The 21,195-nt window shown below is 43.7% G+C and overlaps 1 protein-coding gene across 12 annotated transcripts in view; it reads right to left on the bottom strand.

Moving 5' to 3' along the window:
• CSGALNACT1 (chondroitin sulfate N-acetylgalactosaminyltransferase 1) overlaps positions 1–17,048 on the bottom strand; it is a 327,543-nt gene extending 310,495 nt beyond the window's left edge. For 5 of the 12 annotated variants that reach the window (XM_077849414.1, XM_077849409.1, XM_077849416.1 and 2 more), the window contains exons 1-2: positions 10,902–11,820; positions 10,163–10,305 (exon numbers count right to left, since the gene is read on the bottom strand). The gene's annotated coding sequence lies outside the window, so the exon portion shown is untranslated. Of the gene's footprint in view, positions 1–10,162; positions 10,306–10,901; positions 11,821–16,464; positions 16,568–16,976 lie in introns of those variants that run through there. The other 7 variants (XM_077849415.1, XM_077849413.1, XM_077849421.1 and 4 more) reach the window with 5 other exon arrangements.
• Between the last annotated feature and the right edge of the window lie 4,147 nt (positions 17,049–21,195).

Below are 21,195 nucleotides of genomic sequence, written 5' to 3'. Positions count from 1 at the left end.
GCCTATGTCTCTGTGTCTCTCATGAATAAATAAAATATTTAAAAATAAATAAATAAATAAAACCTCTTTAAAAAATGAAGACTTCACCAAGTTGAAATACATAGTATTTGAAGGTATATTTTCCCTTTGCTACTCAAGGAAAATTCTAGAAGTCCCCATAATCCTCTGCCACTTACAGGTAACAAAGTCCTAAAAAAAAAAAAAAAAAAAGACTTCTTGCTCCACCCCATACACTCAGAATCTATCGGCAGCTGCCAGCCTCTATCTTTTCTACCCACTTGCTGCCCCACTTGCTAGCTGCTGTAACTCTCCCCTCCAGGCCTGGAATATGAGGAGGAAGATCACTTGACTGGATGAAATGGAGTAAAAGAGGCTGCCTCCCAGCATCCAGTAGCCCCTTCCTCTTTACAACAAGAATCCCAGCCTCAAGCTGCCCCACCGCTGCCCCACAACAAACGTGGATTCCCTGGCTTCACTCAGAATTCAGGCTAATGAGACAAGCAAAAATGGTGGTGGTGTACTCTTGAAAGAATCCTTAAAAGAGATGAGGCAGACCTTTCCTCTGTCCTTCCTTTCCTCCACCTGCCTGGAACATGACATGATGCCTGGAGCTTGAGCAGCTCTCCCTGACTGTGAGCATGAGGACCACATTCAGGGCCATAGGCAGCTTGTTCCTGATAACTGTGTGGAGCCACCATCCCATCCGTGAAATGCCTATTTCCTGACTTATTCTATGTAAGAGAGAAATAAACTTCTATTTTGTGTTAACATTGTTCTTTCACTTATGTGCAGGCAAAGGTACTCCTCACCAGGACAGAGGGCTTCACGTTCTCTGAACCAGTAGGTACTTAAACCCAACTCCCTGTCCCTTGTGGGTATTTTGTGAGTTCTCCAGGGGCTCCCCTCAAAATCCGTGTGAGTGGTGCATTCAAGTCCGTTTGCCACCTCCACACAGCCACTGAAATTCACTTTATAATCTTTCTGCTGACTGTGCCACTTGGGCAGAGGTGGGACTGTTCCAGGCTGGCTCTCCATCCCTGCAGGGGCCACATCTGGTCCATGGGAAGCCATGCACAATTGCTCCAACAAACTTGGCAGTGGGAGCAGCCCTGTCGCAGCTGCTCCCCACTCAGTCACAACAGGAAAACATCTCACCAGAGTCGGAGCCAGTCCACTGTGCTCCTGGAGCCCCAGGTGACCTCTCTCCAGGCAGCACCCCCACCTCATACTTCTTCCAGGAAAAGGAATGAGGCAAACTCACAGCAGCAGCTTCTCCAAATAAATCCCCTTACGAATCCTTTATCGATGCTTTTTATACCCTCGGAGTGAAGAAGATTTTCAAGAGCTGTGAACCTGGTGTTCAGATATTTCCTTTGAAAATGCCTATTTTGCTCTTTCTCACAACTTATTTTAGTAACTTCTATCTAGTATACCTTGAGGCCTTAGTCAAACTTTCCAACTCAACTGCCTATGACAAAACTGATACATTACATGGGGATGCACATTTGTGGTAAAACTAAAGAAAAGCAAGGAAACAATACAACATTTGGAAGAGCAGTTACCCATGGAGTGGGTGTGGGAGCAGGATGAAGGAAGGAAATATGACCAGCAAGCACATGTCAGGGGCTTCAAAGGAAATGTTCTAGATGCTTATCCAGGTAGTTATTCACTTTACTATTGTAAGTTAAAATGTACACACACATCACATATACATATATTTATTTATAACTAGTGAATGTAAAAAAGTAAACAAAAGAACATAAACAAAATAATATCTAAAATCCATAGCAAAGTAATTTGGAAGTAAGACTACACTCTGAGAGGCAGGCTGTAATCTCAACACAAAAGAGAGGAAGCTGGTCAAAAAATGACTTCTACAAGTGGGTGAAGGATTTCCTCCGAGGATCAGGGTGCTGTTCTTAGTGACTTCTAGGAGGGTGGTCAGTTCTGCAGCATAGACAAGGCCCTTAGGGTATCTAATCTACTTCATTGTCTCGATGACAGGAAGGGAGCAATATTACAGAGTTGCTCACCGGCACCTCAGAGCTATATGTGGCAGAAGTCTGCAAGCCCTCGAAGCTGAGACAGAGTACTGGCCAGAAATTCAAGCAAGTTAACCCCACTGGCAGACTCCACCTCGGCTACACTGACATTGAGCAGTGACATTTTATAAAGTCTTCTGGATTCTCCATCCACATCACCTTCATAATAGCCGAAGCAACTTTCCTGATTATGACCTGGCTTCTCTGGAGCTGGTCTATGGGAAAAGAAGGTGCTGATCATGCAGATTTTATTGTTGTTGTTATTAAGACAACATTAGCTTTATTATAACTAACAATATTTCTTGTATGCTTACTCTACTTGATCCTCACAATAACCTTCACCCCAGAGGGGCAGCATAAGAAAGTGATAAAAAGCAACAGACACCAGGATTCAAACCCCAGCTCTAACCCTTAAGAGCTGTGTAACGTTGAGCAGTACACTGAACTTCTTTAGGCCTCAGTCTCCTCATCTGTAAAGTGGGAGTAAGGGTAGTTCCCACCTTGTGGCATTGTTCTGAGGATTACAGGAGTTAATATTCCCAAAGCCCTGAGACAGCAGCTGTCACATAGTGAGTACAATACAAATGTTCGCTATCACTCCTCTGTTACAGACAAAACAAGTGAGGCAGTGTGGTAAAGTAACTTTCTTAATCACCACTAGTGTGTGGCAGCTAGTCTAACCCAAACATGCATAGGCTTAACCTCCATGCTTGTCATTAACCATCACCATAGGGATCCCTGGGTGGCGCAGTGGTTTAGCACCTGCCTTTGGCCCAGGGCGCGATCCTGGAGACCCCAGATCGAATCCCACGTTGGGCTCCCGGTGCATGGAGCCTACTTCTCCCTCTGCCTATGTCTCTGCCTCTCTCTCTCTCTCTCTCTCTCTGTGTGTGACTATCATAAATAAATAAAAATTTAAAAAAAAACCATCACCATAATTATTTGTCAAGGTAAATTAACCTCTGTGTGTGCCTGCTGGGTCCACCTCTACTTTGGGGCACAGTGGTTAGATGACCTACTCAGGGCCTGACAGTGGCCAATGCAGGCTCTGGGCGTTGGAAGCAGAGGATGTGACTCTCCGGCTGAGCCCCAGTCTGCCCAGTGGCAGCCAACCTTCCCCTGGCTATCCCGGGACAGCTGTGACAGCTGTCTGCCATCCTGCCTGATTCCCTGCTGAGGCTGGGAATTCTCAAAGGCACGCATTGGCCCTGAGTTCTCAGTTTCTAGCAATATGCCAATTAGCAAATGTACAATGTAAGTTCTTCTGTACCCCAGAGAGATTCAGATTACAGTCTCCCTGTCTTCAGCTGGTTGTAAAGCAGCAATCTCTCCTTCAGACCTTCTCTAACCTATCCAGGCAAGGGAACCTACACCTGCAAAGGGCCTGGCAAATAGGAAATGGTCCACGGGCCATCATCTGCCAAGGGTCTCCAACCCTCCCAAAGAGAAAGCCTAGTGGAACACCAGAGCTCCAGGTCTTGCTGCTAACACCCGTGTGAACTTGGCTGAGCCACTTGGCCTCTTGAAGCTCCAGCTTCCCCAATCAGGGAGTAGAGAAATTAGACCAGAAAATCTCTAAGTTCTTTCCATCCTTTGATCTTTATATCCATATTCTAATCCAGAGCCAAATGTCATTTTGATTTGACTATATTCAAAAACCACTCAAAATGAATTGAGGTATTCAGACTGCTTTCCACAATGCATCAATAGAAAGCAATGCCCCTGCTATTTATGATTGTAAAGGGATAAAGGTACTTTCAAAATCCCCAACATGAGCTTCTGGGACTACTGAAAGGGAAAAACCTATTAGCCTGATAACATACATCACATTAAACTTATGGTTTGAAAGGTTTTTTTCCCTAAGAAAAACAAGCAATAAACTGGTGGATCCATCCTAACTGGGATGCCCATCAGCCCCAGATCACACCTGTGAATAAGTGTGTTCCTGTGTTTTTGTGCATACTCATAGTAGACTGCAGATTTTTTTAGAAATTTAAATAAATGAGAAAGTACTATGAATACCTTGGGGAAAAAAAAGATAGCATCCATTACAGTTGTTGCCTACAAAATGATATGAGATACCTTATTAAAGATATCAGAGTGATTAATAATCTTATTTTGGGACCCAAACTAATTAAATGCTTGCTATTAAATGAATGATGCAAATAAATTTTTGAAATAGGCTGTACAGAAGAAACAAGTTGAAAAAGATGATAAATGGATCACAACATGGACCTTCAGGTGATAGTGGCTTGATATCTAAAATTCTTTTTATCAGTAGTGTGTATAAAATGCAACTACTTACTAACTGGCTTTCCCTTCTTCCAAACATTGTTGTAACTTGCATTTTTATTCTTTAGAGCTATTTTAAGATTCTTTAATCTAGTAAAATTAATTTTATCAGATATATGTGTTCAGAAGCCTGATTCATGCAAAATGCAAACTACAGATAATAAATTTTTCCACTCATTTTTAAATGGTTTCATAATCTTTGTTGCATGACTCTTCTTAAGACCCCAACAGTGCTGAAGCCCTCATCAAACTTTTAGGCACTATATTTGGTACACTGGACTCTGATAGAACGGGGGGGAAAAGACAAATGATCAGGAATCTGAGATATGTTATAGGTAATGACCAGGCTGTGATTCTGAATGATAATGCCAGGCTTGCACTGAACATTTTGCCTAATTAGACTTCACACAAGGGGGAAAATGCTTTAATATTTAACAAGTATAATGGTGTAATCAATGTACACAAATCAGGTCTGATAAGGAATATTGCTTATTAAAGAGAGACAGATGGCTCCAGGAAAGGTATAATCATTAAATGTAAAATCTCACAGGCTCCAACTGTGAACACCAGCCACGTACTTTCAAATTACCACTCTAACCCCTGACACTCTATGCATTATTTAGTCCTGTCCTCTTGCTCATAGGTACACCCACACCATAAATTTAATAAAATAACTCGGTTCAAAAAACTCATATCTTTGCTGTTTCTCAAAGCTGTCTTTTCCTAACCACTCCTGCTGCCATCAAAAATCCCACTGAGTCAAGATGTCCAACATCTCTGTTATAATCTTTTCAGTTAGATAATTAGTCCTCCTTTTTATTACATTCAAGAACACTTAATGTGTTGGAAGCTTTCCTGACTATTAAATCCTCCCAGCCTGCTGCAAGATTATGAATACATAATTTGTTAGTAGGTGGTTTTTAAGAAAACAGTAAGCAAACAGTATGCAGGAATACAGTTAAAAACAGGCATACTAAAAAAAAAAAAAAAACAGGCATACTTATGAACTGCAGATTATATTTATTTTTTTAATTTTATTTATTTATTCATGAGAGTCACAGAGAGAGGGGCAGAGACATAGGCAGAGAGAGAAGCAGGCTCCCTGCAGGATGCCTAATGCAGCTCTTGATCCCAGGACCCCAGGATCACAACCTAAGCCAAAGGTAGACGCTCAACCACCGAGCCACCCAGGTGCCTCAAACTGCAAATTACAGTAAGAGATTTCCAAGGGTGGGTTATCTATTGGTTTCTCCAAGGTCAGCTTTGCATGCAAATATAGAGATCCTAGAAGGCAACTTGCCCATTTGTGAAACCATTACTTACGAACTCTGTTAACTTCTAAATTGCTGCATCTGTTCATTTCATGTATAGTCACAGAGAACCTACTGTGCCTACACACTAAGCTACATACTCCTTGGAATATATTGAAAAACTGTAAACTACTATCCCTATGTTGCAGGAGTCTACAGACTCATCCAAGGAGGGCACAGAAGCAACTACCATGCTCACCACTATGTAATGCCTGGTCCCTGTAGTCTAAATGATCTCCAACATGCTATTATTTCTACAAAATACTGATGTTAGACCAAATGATCTCAGAGATGGCATTGTTTCTGTTGATGTATTTTTGTCAACCAATGACTTCTAACTCCAGCAAGTCATGAACAAGACTATTAAATGAAATCTACAAATCCTCCAGGGTGCACATGTCCCTTTCAGGTATGCCGTATTGCCATTTGAAATATTTCTAGTTCACCTGGATAAATTAAATGAACATGGCCAGCTTTATTCAAAGCTTCTCCATTCATTCTCTGAGCCTCATTCCTAACTGATTAGGAGCAGCAGGAATACTGTCCATTTCCCACTGGCATGACTTTTGCCCCAAGAAAAATCAAACAGTCACTTATGAAGACCAGGAAAAGGAATCTAGAGAAGCAAAGTGCCTCCCATGCATCTTCACCCTAAGCCAAATCATCTTCACAAGCCAAAAAACATCTCCTCATGTTTTCCAGAAAACAGAAAGTTCCATAAAGGAGCAACAACCACTTTCCACCTGCCTCATCCCAGTGAAAAGTAGAAGTACTCACTGGTCACCTTTTGGCCATCAATAAAATTCACCATCTTGAAAGAATGGAAAAGAAAGCACAGTCCAGGTAGTCAGTGAGCAAATCATTTCTACAGTCAGTCCCTGAGGCCACTGTCTTGAATGGGAGAGAATCCAAAAAGGTTATAGTTCCTACAACTACTCCTACTTTATTTCCCCCAGAACATGAACCTGAAGACACCTGCCTTGCATAAAGGGTCAAAAGAAGTATTCTCAGGGCCTGTTATCCACACTAATAATGACTCAGGTATTAGCCCAGACTCATTCTCAGAGGAAGACAAAAAGATAATTCCAGTGAAGCTGAATAAATTTTCCTGTATTCCCAAGGATACTCACGGAAAACGTCCTCAAGATTTTTAATTACTTAAGTGAACAATATACTCTACAAAGAAAAACCACTTTTGAGACAACTCAAGACCCAAGATATTGAATCAGCTTACTTGATCCAACAGAGTTACTGGTTTTATGCTCAGATTCTCACTTCGACCACCATTTGGATTGATGAATCCATTTACAGTCCATAAATTTCATTGCCTTGCATTCAAATGGCCCCTGAGATTCAATGATTAAATTCTTACTTTAAGGATTAAGATGTGTTCATAGCCAAGACGAGTCAGCTCTGGAATCCTTTCTCCACCAATCTAGTCTCCTTCTGTAGCAACTTGTCAACACCTCCATTTGGAGGACAGATACATAAACATGCACACACACTCTTCAAACTGACCTCACTCCTGTTATTCAGGCCCAGTAATCTATGCCATGAGTTTAGTGAAAAAACAAAGGAACCCCCACCAAAGAACATGCTTTATATGGAAGCCACAGCTTGCAGGTCATAGGTATATCCAAAGAAATCGCCCCCCCCCAAAAAAAAGAAATTTCCCCCACCCAAAAAAAAAAAAAACCACAAGTCTCCTCCCTAGGTTCTTTATTATGTAGCCACAAGTGTATTTAAATAAGTCTTACTTCTATGCAAATAAGATATCCACAATACCCTGGGTATTTTGTGTTACTTTCATCTTTGGTGGCTCAAGAAGTAGTACTCATTTCCTATCCATGTGTATATAGAATAGATGGAAAATAAGAAAAGGATAGCTACTCTCCTTTGGACAGCTAATCAAAGTAGCCAAGGGATAGTAGGAATTCATTATTTAATAGAAAGTCTCAATCACCACCTTGCTCCTGTTGGTCTAAAACTTTTAGTTATGGGACACCTGGGGGCTCAGTGGTTGAGCCTCTGCCTTCAGCTCAGGGCATGATCCCAGGGTCCTGGGATCGAGTCCCACATCAGACTCCCCGCAGGGAACCTGCTCCTCTCTCTGCCTGTGTCTCTGCCTCTCTCTGTGTGTCTCTTATGAATAAATAAATAGAATCTTAAAAAAAAAAAAAAAACAACTGTGAGTTACATGAGCATACCAAAGGAGGTTTTCTGGGATTAGTGTCCATACCCAAGATTCGTATCATAGTGACATATACACAGTGGGTATTCAAGACCTATATGGTTATAATCATCTAGAACTTAAGACATTAAAACTATCCAAGAATAGAATTAGAAAATTCAAGGTCCAGGGTGAATACTGAATGCTCCTCCTAGTCTTTCAAATGCCCATTGGTCCTTGTTTTCTCTTCCATGCTTCCTTCCTGTGTGCCTTTGTAGTAATAACAGCTGATACACATTATTTACCATGCACTAAGCAGTGTACATAGGTTATCTGAATCAATCACCAGATGTCCGATACTACAAGAACTATTACCCTCATTTTATAAATGAGAAGATAGGCATCTAAGGAATTAAGGAACTTGCCCAAGATCACGCAGTGAAGAAAGAGTGGGGCTGTGAATCTGGGTAAAGGACTCCAACTGCCAACCCCATTCACCCAGGTGCTGCTTCTTCATTCAGTTCACTGTTCCCTGTACTTTCTCATTTACAGTGCTCAGTGCACACCTTCATTCCCCTAATCTTCCCAAGAACCATTTGAACTAACTTGGACTTCATTTCAAGGACTCCTCTTCTTCCCACTAAGCTCTTGTTTTTCTAGTCGGCTTGTTCGTTTCAATACACTCTGCTAATTCTATAAAATGGGCTTTTGAAAATTGCAGTAACTTGCTTTGAGCAAACTGTTCCCCAATTCGATACTGTTTTTAAATGCTTTGCATTTTTTAAAAACCCTGAATCAAGCTTCTCTTGCACCTGGTCAGGTTCTGTTTGCTTATTCACAGAAGGGCTGGCTTATGCCTGTGTGCCAATGCATAATAAATAATGAGTCCAGGCCTCCTGCTCCCTGGCTGAAGTAGACCATCCCAAACTGTAATGATTTTGTAAAATCCGCATTCCCTCCCTACCGCACACAGCACCTACCCTGGACACCAAACAAGGTGGCTCATTATCATAAAAACTAGGAACGCTCTCCAAAACCATTCCTTGATCTGACAACACAGCCCCCTGACAAAAATGCCAGCAGGACTTCATACTGGGCCCTGACGACCTGGCTCCCCGCCTCCCTGGAAAACAGATCTGGGTGTGTAGAACCATACCTCCAACTGAAACCAAAAAAAAAAAAAGGGGGGGGGGGTTTATTATCCTGTGATTCCAGCTACCTTTTGAAGACCTACAGGGAACTGGCAACAACTACTAATTTTGACTTAGCTCCTTGCTAAAGGACGATACACTGCTTTTGGAAAAACCCTGCAGTAGGAGACCAAAATACTACAAGCACATAACAGGGAATGTGCCGACCTGGGGATGCAGCAGGGCTGTAGACCTCCTCCTAGCTCTTCAGCAGAGCCCACCCACCACCCCAGCCTAGAGCAGCACACCTGGGCCACGTGACTCAAACTTGTGCCCCTCAGGAACAAGTTGTTCACGTTCTTGCCTTGCTCTCAATCTAGATCCCAAACCCTTTCTACTCAGCCCACCTCCAATTTCATTTCTGGCTTGTTCCAATTTTCGGGAGACCTGAGTTCTCAGCTACTCCCCAACAGAGCCTCACGCTCATCCCTTGGACCTCTACAGTACAGGCACCAATCCTGGGCACCAAGCCACCTTTGTCTCCTGGAATCCATTCTCTTCTGGCCAGCCCGGGTAGCAACCCAATGTGATAGGAACCCTACACTGGCACCAGCTCACATATCACCCAACCCCAGGTCTGTTCCAGGCCCCAAGAGGGAAAACCAGAAAGTAACATTTTAAATGAGTTCAGCACAGTCTGCCTTAAATTTAGATATTTTTTTCTTTTTAGATATTTTTATGTCTACCATGGCCCCCTCTAAGGGTGGGGGTGGGATGGACAAGAGGAGAGGAAAGGAAAAGAATGAGAAGACACAGATAAGAAGGAAAGAGGAGAATGGGGTGCCTGGGTGGCTCAGTCAGTTAAGTGTCTGACTCTTGATTTCAGGTCATGATCTCAGGGTTATGAGATGAGCTCTACATCGGGCTCCACACTCAGCGGGGGAGTAGGCTTGAAGAATCTCTTCCTCTCTCTCTGCCTGTCCTCCTGCTCATGGACTCAGAGTTATCCTTCCTCTCTCTCTCTCTTTTTCTCTCTCTCCCCCGACCCCCTTCAAATAAATAATCTTTAAAGAAGGAAAAAGGAGAAAAGCACCGCTATCCATAGCACCTACTACCTCTGGTAGCTTGGTTCTTTCCCTTTACGGCTCCTTTAATTCTTGCTACGGTCTATAAGGTATTACTACCCCCACTATGCACACAAAGAAACTAAGCCCTTACAGATGTTCAATGATGGGACCAGGAGCCAGTGGTGGAGCTGGGATTCAAGCCCCAGGACTGCCCAGCTCCAATGCTTTCCTCTCCACTTTGAAGTTGTCTTCCACAACTTGCCATTCTTGTAGTGTCCAGCAGAGTGCCTTTATCTAAGGGGTGAATAATAAATATGTGTTGAATGAATGCATGAATGGTTGATTTCAGCCTTCACACCTAAGTATTCTGCAACCCAAACACTTGATTTTATTCATATATTCTGCTTATAACATGCCTGCAAAGTGCCTTGATAAGAAGTCAAATGTTGTACAGAAATAAGTTGTACTATGCTGTATTGTATTTTGAGCTACTAGAAAAAGCTACACATAAAAATCTATAAATAAAAAATGCTGAAGCAGACTTCCTGATAAAAATTCATTTGTCATCTTGCTCCATCGTGTCCAGAAATGGATATAAATACAACAATCTAAGGAAAATCAAAGTTTTCATATTTTGTTAACCCTTGGAACACTTAAGATTTTTCCAGACTGCCAAGGCAGTGAGTACTCATGCCAGAAAAGACAGCACAGAGGGTTTGTTTTTTTTTTTTTTTTTTTAGTTTTTCTTTAAATTCCAGATAACATACAGAATAATATTACTTTCAGGTGTACAACATAGTGACTCAACACTTTGATACAACACTCAGTGCTCATCATAACAAGTGCCCTCCTTAATCCCCATCACCTATTTTCCCCATCCCTCCACTCACCTCCTCTGGTGACCATCAGTGTGTTCTCTAGAGTTCAGAGTCCAGTTCTTGGTTTGCCTCTTTTGTTTCCTTTGCTCATTTCTTTTGTTTCTTAAATTCCACATGAGTGAAATCATATAACATTTGTCTCTCTGACTTATTTCACTTAGCATAATACCCTTTAGATCCATCCATTCCATGTCGTAGCAAATGCAAATGGTAAGATTTCATTCTTTTTTTGGTTGAGTGATATTCCATTTTTATATACACACACACACACACACACACACAATCTTCTTTATCCGTTCATCAATCAATGGGACACTTGGGCTGTTTCCATAATTTGGCTGTTGTGAATAATGCTGCTATAAACATTGGGTTGCCTGTATCCCTTTGAATTTGTATTTTTGTAACCTTTGGATAAATACCTATAGCATGATTGCCGGGTCAAAGGGTAGCTCTATTTTTAACTGTTTGAGAAACTTCTACACTGTTTTCCAGAGTGGCTGCACCAGTTCGCATTCCCACCAATAGTGCAAGAGGGCTCCCCTTTCTCCGCATCCTTGAAGATGGCACAGAGGTTAAGAGCTGAAGTCCTAGAGCCAGACATGGCCAATGTGAACTCAAGGCCGAGGCACAGAACTTACAAACCGACCTGGGGCAAATAACACCCTTCTAAACCTGAGTTTTCTCTTCTGTAAACTGCAGATACTAATAGTGTGTGCTTCCTTCCAACCTTCCTAGGTTGCGCTGATTAAATGAATGACTCATGGCCCACACTTAGCAGAGCAGCTGCTATGTGGGTAAGTGCCCCTAAGTGTTGGCCATTTTTATCACCTGAGAACTACAATGGAAGTGCGACAAGAAACCTGAAATGAATCACTTACCTTTGCAAATGTTACTACAAGCACTAAATTCACTGGATCATCATTTCCAGATTATTGTGGTACTAAAATGATCTGCCCTGAAAGCAATACCATCAATCATACCAAAATAATAACAATAACCCCCAACAGTGATATTTACCATGTGCCAGGGACTGTTCTAACCACTTCTCCAGAAAAGAGCATCACACACAGTTGCATAGATTGTGCCACACAAGAGTGCCCAGCAGGAGGTGAGTGGGGCAGAAGTCCAATCCTCTCTGTTTACCAGGGCATGTGCCCTGGCAGGGATGGTCCACCACAAAGGGGCACCTTGTGGGCCGGCAGCAGCTCTGTTTACATCTATTAACTGATGCATTAACTTTAACAAGTCTCTCACAAATGGGAGACAGAAGTAGAAAGTCAGTTTGGAGGGTACCCAGAACGTAAGTCAAAGACCATCATTTCAATAATTGCATCAACAGAGTAGATAAGTAAACCCCAAAGTCACCAGTGAACAACACTTACTATTAAGCTGCACAGCCGAGTACCTCGTGGGAACATGAAAATAAGGCAAGCCCTCCTGTTGGGTATAACTAGACAGTTCCCATCTACCCCCTCCCTGCTTCTTGCTTCCTTCTTCTTCCATCAACTCAGATGTCCCTGAGTGTGATAATGAAACAAAGTATCATATTCGACCACCAGAAAACCAAATGCTATGTTTTGCATTGTCTAAAAACAACAACAAAAATTATCCGCGTGGCAAGGTAATATTCCACTAAGTGATAGGTTCCAAACACTCCACTGCGCACTCTAGAACACAATTATCATTTCTGTCTCTCCAGGAGGCACCACCCCAGTGTAGGCTCCTAAAAATAACTCCCAGGTATAAAGACATTCATTTCCTGCCTCCTCAAGCATCTATAATTTTGGTCAATTCAGAAGTCTTGCCCAAACTAAAACCCCTCGTCCTGGATATAGCTCTATACCTATCATTGTGGCTTAGACTCAGCATCTGCCTGGGAAGGACAGACAGGGGGATGCCACACCTTCACAGGGTAGATGTGTGAGGATGAAAACAATACTCTTCCAGTTCTGAGAAGCATCAATTTATGTAGACAGATCTGTGTAACTTTTTGATATGCTCAGAATCCTAAGAATACTCTAAACATCTTTCACGTAATCAAAGAAAAATGATAATAAAAATTATCTATGACCTTTACACAAAACTTATTCCTCTCACATGGTTCCCTAAAGAGTCCAAATCTAGACCTTAGAAGAAAAACAGTGAAAACTAAATTGCCTTGTTTTAAAATCTGACTATGTGAAAATCAGAATTGGATGTCTGATCATTTTTTGAACTCAGAAGTGTTCTGCTGAGAGAAGACACCCCTTGATAAGAGTTCGGACCTACAATGCAATGCTTTGAACTCTTCTCTTACTGTTGTTAATTTTACTTTAAAGACTGATGGTACTTAGTTTGCCACCATGATTAAATTCCACAGAAAACCTGGAATATAATATTCCCTTATTCATTTGCAAACAATATGGCAATATTTTCATTATAATGTGTACTTACAGAACTGTCAGTATTTTTCCTACCAAATAGCAAATTACATTTGACAAAAACACCAACACACCTTTGGGTTGTTCAATAGTCTCAATGACTAACTTCATTCAAATTAGAATTCTGAAATAAGAGGCCCTTTCAAAAACTCACAGAAGAAAAATGCCTTTCAATGATGCATCTTGGAATGTAATGAAACATATTTCTTAAAGCTGGAATTTAACGTGGCCCTCTTTGAAAGAAAGACAGAAAAATAGACACCAGAAGCTCCTACTAACATGATAACATTCCTTGAGAAACAACTTGTATTATAGTTAGTGTTACGAGTACCTATTTAGGAAATAAAGCAATTCTAAACACATTAAAAGATAAAAAGTTTCACAAAAGACATACCTAAAAAAAACTTAAAAATACTATAACCAAGTCATATATTTGCTTTATTGAGAAAGTTTTTTAAAAATCATATATTTGAGGGCAGCCCAGGTGGCTCAGCGGTTTAGTACCGCCTTCAGCTCAGGGCGTGATCCTGCGGTCCGGGGATCAAGTCCCACATCGGGCTCCCTGCATGGAGCCTGCTTCTCCCTCTGCCTACGTCTCTGCCTCTGTGTGTGTGTCTCATGAATAAATAAATAAAATCTAAAAAAAACACACACAAAAAATCATATATTTGAATATGAGGATATGCAGAGTAAAAAGCACATACTTAAATCTCTTTTAAATCTTTAGCTATTCTAAAATGGTACCGAATCCACCATTTAAGATGGCTTTCATTTATTTTTAGGCCTTTGGTAATGCTTTCACACAGGGTTGCCCTGTAATAAAGTATTCCATGTCAAGAACCGAAGAAGTTTAATTCCTTTGCTACCTTAAAGGATAGAATAATGGCAATAACTGCCAGCCCAGAATGATACACTATGCAGAGGAGGCCCCTAGTGGTGAAGCTGCTGCTTGGACTTGGCTTTATACATTTTCTAAGACTGCTTTATCATGAGGGCAAAATCAATAGGTAATAAAGTGTACCTGAGCTTTGCTTTTTTAATAACCTCTATTAGTCCTAATATGTAGTAGGGCCATCATTTAGAATCTCAAGGTTCTTTCATCAGGAATATATATAAAGGATGTGACCTGAAGAATAACTTCATTACATTCTATATTTAAATCAACAAATATCTATTAAGCCCTTACACCCTGTTAGGCACTAGCTGGCCAAGGACACAGGGAAAACAGGGGAGATAAGCACCCTCACAGAGCTTCCTGTTATTTCTTTCCAATGTAATCACGTTACGTTAAGGACAGAGCTAGAATGATATGACGACTGGGAAGTACAATTCACCATCATATGACCTTGTGATGGGTTCTTGCCAACAGGAAAAACCTGAAAATCTAAAGTATTGCCCACCCCTACCCTCAAAGTGTCAGCTCCTCACTTTCAGTATATATAGGGCAGCATCTGAGGTTCTTCAAAAAAATGAGTTTGGATAAATGAATGAATGGAAAATAAAATGGCACAGAAGGAATTTTAAATTGAAAAAAAAAATGTTGAGATATACCAGAGTTGAGGATTACTGAAAGTAAAGGAAGACAAAGACAAGAGACAACGTTTGCAAAGTCCTTACTGTGCTCCAAGCACTGGTATAAGTTCATTCTGCCTAACACTTCCATAAGGTGAGGAATATCATTGAAGAAATGATATTGAAAATTGAAATAGGAAACCGTAGCTGGGAAAGGGTAAGGGACTTGCCCAAGGTTATACATTTAGTGAACAAGAAAGGCTGCTTGGAACCCAGGTCCCTGGGATGGCAAAGCAAAAGTTCACTTCATTGAAAACTGGTGAATCCCAAAGTTTGAGATTTTCCTTTGCATTAATACAGCTCACAGACATATGAGATTTGGAACACAAAGATGAACAAAGTTAAAGCATTTCAATGCTGTATAATTTACAGAACGTTTAGTATGGTCATTCAATGCAGAGGAATTTTCAAATATTTATGGCCCATCTCTTACTTTGCAGGAACTGACATCCTCTGGGAAGGCTACACAGGATCCCATATCCCATTATGCACAACTGCACGTGTCGGAGTCACTGTTTATGACTAAGGCTTTTTCCTTTCCTTTATGCTTCTATTTCCAAGTTTGAAAGACTTTTCTCCTTCCCATTAGCAACTTGACAGCATTGCACACGGCTTATTAAAGCTCATAGCGCTAAATGATACTGCAATAGTTATGACTTTCCTGTATAAACAATGTTAACAAACCCCAAGAAATCCAGTAGAATTAAATTTAAATTTGTAGTAAAAAAAAGATGTGAGAGAGCTGTCTTTAGCAGCTGGATCTCTCTAACGACATCTGGGTAAAAACTACTCCAAGGCTTGGAAATCAGACTAACAGGGGCGTTTGCGAATAAGCTCTCTCGTCTTCATGGGTGTCCCCCAGCCTCACTGTGGCAGCAGGCACAAGGCTGTGCGAGTCTCTTCCTCTGCCTCCGCTCTCTGCACATCGGTAGGAAGGTAACTTCAGCATCCCTGACGGCAGCGCAGGTGCAGGAAGTGCCCCGGAAACCACTTGGCCTTGGCTCGCACCGCCGTGCCCCTGCTGCCGCCCTTCACACCCTCGGCGCCAGACCTTGCCCTCCGAAGGCTTCCCCCCGCGGACCGCGCAGGGCACACGCTCGAGGCTCCGTGCGGGTCGCAGTGACCCTCGCACTCACGCCCGCGGCCGGGCTCCACGGCGGGCACCTGCCCCCGCCCCCGGCACGCCCCCTCCGGCCTCCGGGTTCTCTCCGTGGCCGCGGAAATCCTGCCCCGGGGCCGGCAGAGCGGTCGCGCGCGCACGTGGGAGGACACTTGTTCAGCGGGTGCCGGGGAGCGGGGCAACAGCCGAAGGCCCCCGGGGCGCCGGCCCCGCCGCGGTGACCCCCCCCGCGCCCGCCCGCGCGCCCGCGCCCCGCACGTCCACGCGAAGGCGCCTCCCGCCCCCTCGCCCGGCCCCGCCGCCCCCCGCGGCGCCCCAGCAGCCCCCGCCGTCAGCTCGGCCGCAGGCCCGCGCCGCACGGTCTCCCCGCCGCACCCGCCACCCCGGGGCAGCGCCAGGCGGCGGCGCGGGGCTGCGCGCACCCGGGAGCCCACCGACGCCTCCGCGCGGCGCCCCGACTCACCCCGAGGCGCCCAGGGGCCGCCCGCCGCGCCCGCCGCCGCCGCCGCCGCCGAACTTTCCCTCCTGCGCGGCCGCCGCGGCCCCGGCTCCACCTCCCGCTCGGCAGCCGCGGAGCCTCCAGGGACCCGGGGGGCGGGCTGAGCCTCCGCCCGGCCCCCGCGCCCCGCCGCCGCCCCGCCGCCCCGCCGCCCCGCCGGCCCGCCCAGGGGGGCCGTCCCGAGCCCAGGCGTCCCCCGACAGGTGACCGACACCGAGGTCGCGAGAGGCCGGGGGAGGGGCCGGGCCGCCGTCCTGGACACGCGGGGGGGGCTCCCTCCTTCCGGACGCGTTCCCCGGACGGCACCCCCACACGGCCCCTCGGATTCCCTCGCCCCCCCCGCCTGGCCCTCCCCGCCTCGGGCCAGCTGAGGCACAAAACTCTGTAGACGGGACTTCGGGGAAGGAATCCTGTAGTTGGCCTGTGTCTGCGGCCCGGGTCAGTTATGACGTCTCCCCTGGAGAACCTTTACTCACAGCGAAGGCCAGAAACTGTGGCTCTGCGACCCCACCGCGTGGAGAAGTGACGTCTGTAGGGACCCCCTGTGGCCACTGAGTGGCCTGGGGGCGGGCGGGGGCGGGGGACGAGGGTGGAAGTCGGCAGGCGGGCTGTTGAGTAATAAAAGCCCCTCACGCACGGCGCACCCTCTGCTCTGAGGGGAGAGAGTTGGGGGGCATTGCTTTCCCCAGTTATCAGGACGATGAAGGAGGCTCAGGAGGAATCAGTTGGAAGAGGTCGTCTCTCCCCTTACGGGTACGGGTACACCGTGCAGAGTCCCCATGGCTGAGCCATAGAAGAAACAGAGCCGGAAACCAGTGGCGGGATTCCTGGTGCAGTGCTCCTTCTACTACTACCTGACCAGCAGAATGCTCACAGCCCCCATGTGGAGGTTTCCAGGCACCAGACTCTGTGTGGGCACAGGGTAGTAGTCCTGGAGGCAATAGGCGGTCCTCATGCAACCAGCGAGCACTTACTGACCTGCAGGAAGCATCCGTGAAGCAAGCCTTGCTTCCTACCAGGACTCCCTGACACACTGGGTTCAACCTTCTTTCATCCCATGCTGCCCTGGGACTCAGGTGGCTCTGTACCCACCCCATCCCTGTGATTGAATTCATCCACCTTAGGACATAAGGCCCCCACAGTAATTCAACTGGGATTTCAGAAAGAGGGAAGAAGCAGGTGTTTATCAAATAAGTGAAAAAGACAGTGCCTGTTCTGTTACTGCCCCCAAAATGCTGCAAGGTTATGGAATTCATAAATAAATAGTGAACTTAGCATCTATACATAGGTACAAGTCACTGACCAAGCCTCCTCCATACATTATCTCACAGCGACTGAGTGAGGCAAATCATAAGCCAATCCCCATTGTGTAGATGGAGTTGCCACATGGAGGTTTCAGTTAGTGGTGAGTTGTGTAAAGATCAGACCCTGCTGAATCAAGCACTCTAGGTAATCAAGTAACCCCTTTAGAGCTTTTCCAGATGTTATGAAAACATTCCCACACCTTCACGGATTGATAGGTGGATTATTAAAGCATCGATTTTCTTTCCTCCTTTTCTTCCATATCTCTGCTCAGTGACGTCCCCAGAATTTCTATGTAATCGGGCTTAAGGGGGGAATCTGGTTTGGAAAATGGACCAAGGACTTGAGTAAGGGCTGCTATGCTGGACGCTCATGGATTCAGATTCTAAGTTCGCATGGACTGGCTTGGGGAGGGTGGAAGAGGCAACCCCATGGCTGCAACCATCTCTATTCTTGTCATCTAGAAAAAAAGAAATCACTTCAGGATTAATTACATCTCCTTTAGGTTTCCCAAATATATCAGCACAACAGTGTACATATTAATATGTATCAGTATATGTCTATATATCAAAAGTCATAAAGCCAAGGCTAGCTAAGTTTTGGTGCTTATAGGTACATTTTGACAATAATTAGTACATAAAAAAATAAAGTAGTTGAAAAAGCAATAAAATATGAGAAAGATACATTTCTTTGGGGGCACCTGGGTGGCTCAGTCAGTTGGGTGTCCAGCTCTTGACTTTGGACAAGGTGGTGGTCTCAGGATCATGGGGTGGAGCCCTGAATCAGGGTCTGTACTCAGAGGGGAGTCTGCTTGGGATTCTCCTTCTCCATCTGCCCCTCCCCCCTTGCATGCTCTCTCTCTGTCAAATAAATATATAAATCTTTAAAAAATAAAAGAATACATTTTTTCTGGAGGTACTAGAAAAATAAGCATTATTTTAATTATTATGTAGTAGATACGATTTGTATTATCCTTTTGGAGACCACTGCTATGAAGCAGGGTCAGTCATCCTTAGTCTTCATCATTAGCAGAAACAGTGATGAATGAGGGAAAGGCCGAACTTTGGGCCTACCAACTTGCCTCCGCAGCTTCCGTTCTGAAATGACACCTTGCAGAACCTACAGTGTTACTAGTAGAAAGATGGGTTCTTGTAGACTTCAAAGAATGAAAGACCAGAATAAATAGGTTGGATGACAAACCTAGATATTAAAAAACAATTTTTAAGACTAAATTAAAAGAAGTTTCCTAGGGATGCCTGGGTGGCTCAGTGAGTTAAGCATCTGTCTTTGGTTCGGGTCATGATCCCAGGGTCCTGAGATTGAGCCCTGCATCAGGCTCCCTGCTCAGTGGGGAACCTGCCTCTCCCTCTCCTTCTGCCTGCCTCTCTCCCTGCTTGTGCTTTCTCTCGCTCATTCGCTCTCTCTCTCTGTAAAATCGATAAATAAAATCTTTTTTTAAAAAGTTTTCTATATGGATTTTAACTTTTAGTTGCTGTGTTCTTATGTACACATATTCATAGCATAACGATTTAGGACTCAGAATATATTATTGGAATTTCCAAGCATACAAAGGCACTTCCACCTTCATATCATGCCAGTAATGTGGTAGCAATACAGAAATGTGTAGAAAGTTCTGTAAATAAGTAAGATTGTGATGCTAGGCTGATTTATCCCCTTGAGGGAAAAACTAGTCCATATAAAAATATATTCTAAAATAATATATAAGATGTCAAACTTTTACATTTATAAAATGCAAAATATATACATAATAATATGTCCTCTGTTTAAAATATATGCTGCATAAATACTAAATTTTAAGTACAAAAATATTTCACAGTTCAAAGTCAGACTTAACCTCACCAGGATCCTTGAGAATCTTGACCCAGAGCCAACCAGCAGCTGAAAGAGCAGTTGTAAAGCTTATTCATTAAAACTCAACTACTAGGGGCAGCGTGGGTGGCTCAGCAGTTTAGTGCTGCCTTCAGCCTAGGGCCTGATCCTGGAGACCTGGGATCGAGTCCCACACTGGGCTCCCTGCATGGAGCCTGCTTCTCCCTCTGCCTGTGTCTCTCATGAATAAATAAATAAAATATTTTAAATAAATAAAAATTAAAAAAAAATAAAACTCAACTACTTTGCTTTCTAAGAGAAGCTCTCAGGTCGTCCCTGAAGCCATGTTGACTCTTATTTTAAATAGCTCTAATAGTCAGGGTTATCTGATTTCTTAGATCACAGCAAATGTGCTGTAGTCAGAGGTAGCTCATTAGATGGGAAAGGTGTGTTGTACTCAAAGCCTAAAGACTGGCCAGATGGCACTACTGTGAGTGGTGAGTCATTGAGACAGGATCTAATTATATTCTAGAGTCTACTTCAGAAACCTTGAAAATATGCAATATATTTCCAAATACATTTTCATTTAAAATGAGTAAAATAAATAATGTGTGACCCAAAAAGGCAAATTTGGTTTTTCTAGGAAAAACAAACATAACATACGTGTTGAAGACCTCATTCCAGAAACCCAGTTACTCAAACAGTAGAGTTCAATTAAAATCTGTTGACTGAATAAGAGATGATTTTCATTTCTTTTGCATGTTTAACACTCACATCTTAGATACACATCAAAATCAATGAGTTGGTTGATAATATTTTCAATCTCACATGCTCCATTATCCTCAGGGTCTATGCAGGAGCAGAGCTGGAAAAAGACCAGCTCTCCTCAAGGCACCCCTACCAAGCTGCCTCCTCCAAATGGCAGACAAGCAGGGCAGTTCTCGGGGTGATGCTGTCCACAGTGTAACAGATCTCCCAGGAAAGCTGGCTAATGCACCAGGTGCTTCCCAGGTTGGCTTTTCCATGCTCCTTCTGTGCACCCAGCATTGCCACTCCCCTATCTCTAGAAGAAAACCAAAGAGTTACAAGGGGAACTGCAGAGAAACACAAACAGGGAAGCACCAGAAAGTCAGCCATATCTGGTCTACATCCACCTGACAAAATCCAGATATCTAAATATGGAGCAGCTCAAAACCAAGTCCTTTATTCCTACAGTAGTTGCACTATCACCCATGTGCAGATCAAGCTCATGCAGGCCCTTCTTTTTGAAAACCAGGAATACCCCCAACATGTCCCTTGGACGACTCAGATTTCTGTGGCTTTCACTACAGCTTCTTTTTTCAACCCTGATGGATAGATTACTTTCAATTATTATTGTGTTTCTTTCCAAGCATTATTAGCACCTTTAAATTAAAAAAAAAAAAAAGATTATTTATGGGGCACCCGGCTGGCTCATTCAGTGGAATATGCAACTCTTGACCTCAGGTCAGGGTAGTAAGTTCGAGCCTCACACTTGGGTGTACATATTACTTAAAAAAAATAAAATCTTTTTTAAAAATAGAC

The sequence above is a fragment of the Canis aureus genome, chromosome 15 (genome assembly GCF_053574225.1).
Source record: "Canis aureus isolate CA01 chromosome 15, VMU_Caureus_v.1.0, whole genome shotgun sequence".
Lineage (NCBI taxonomy): Eukaryota > Metazoa > Chordata > Mammalia > Carnivora > Canidae > Canis > Canis aureus.
Note: the sequence above shows the minus strand (reverse complement) of the source record. Positions and strands in the feature narration are given on the sequence as shown.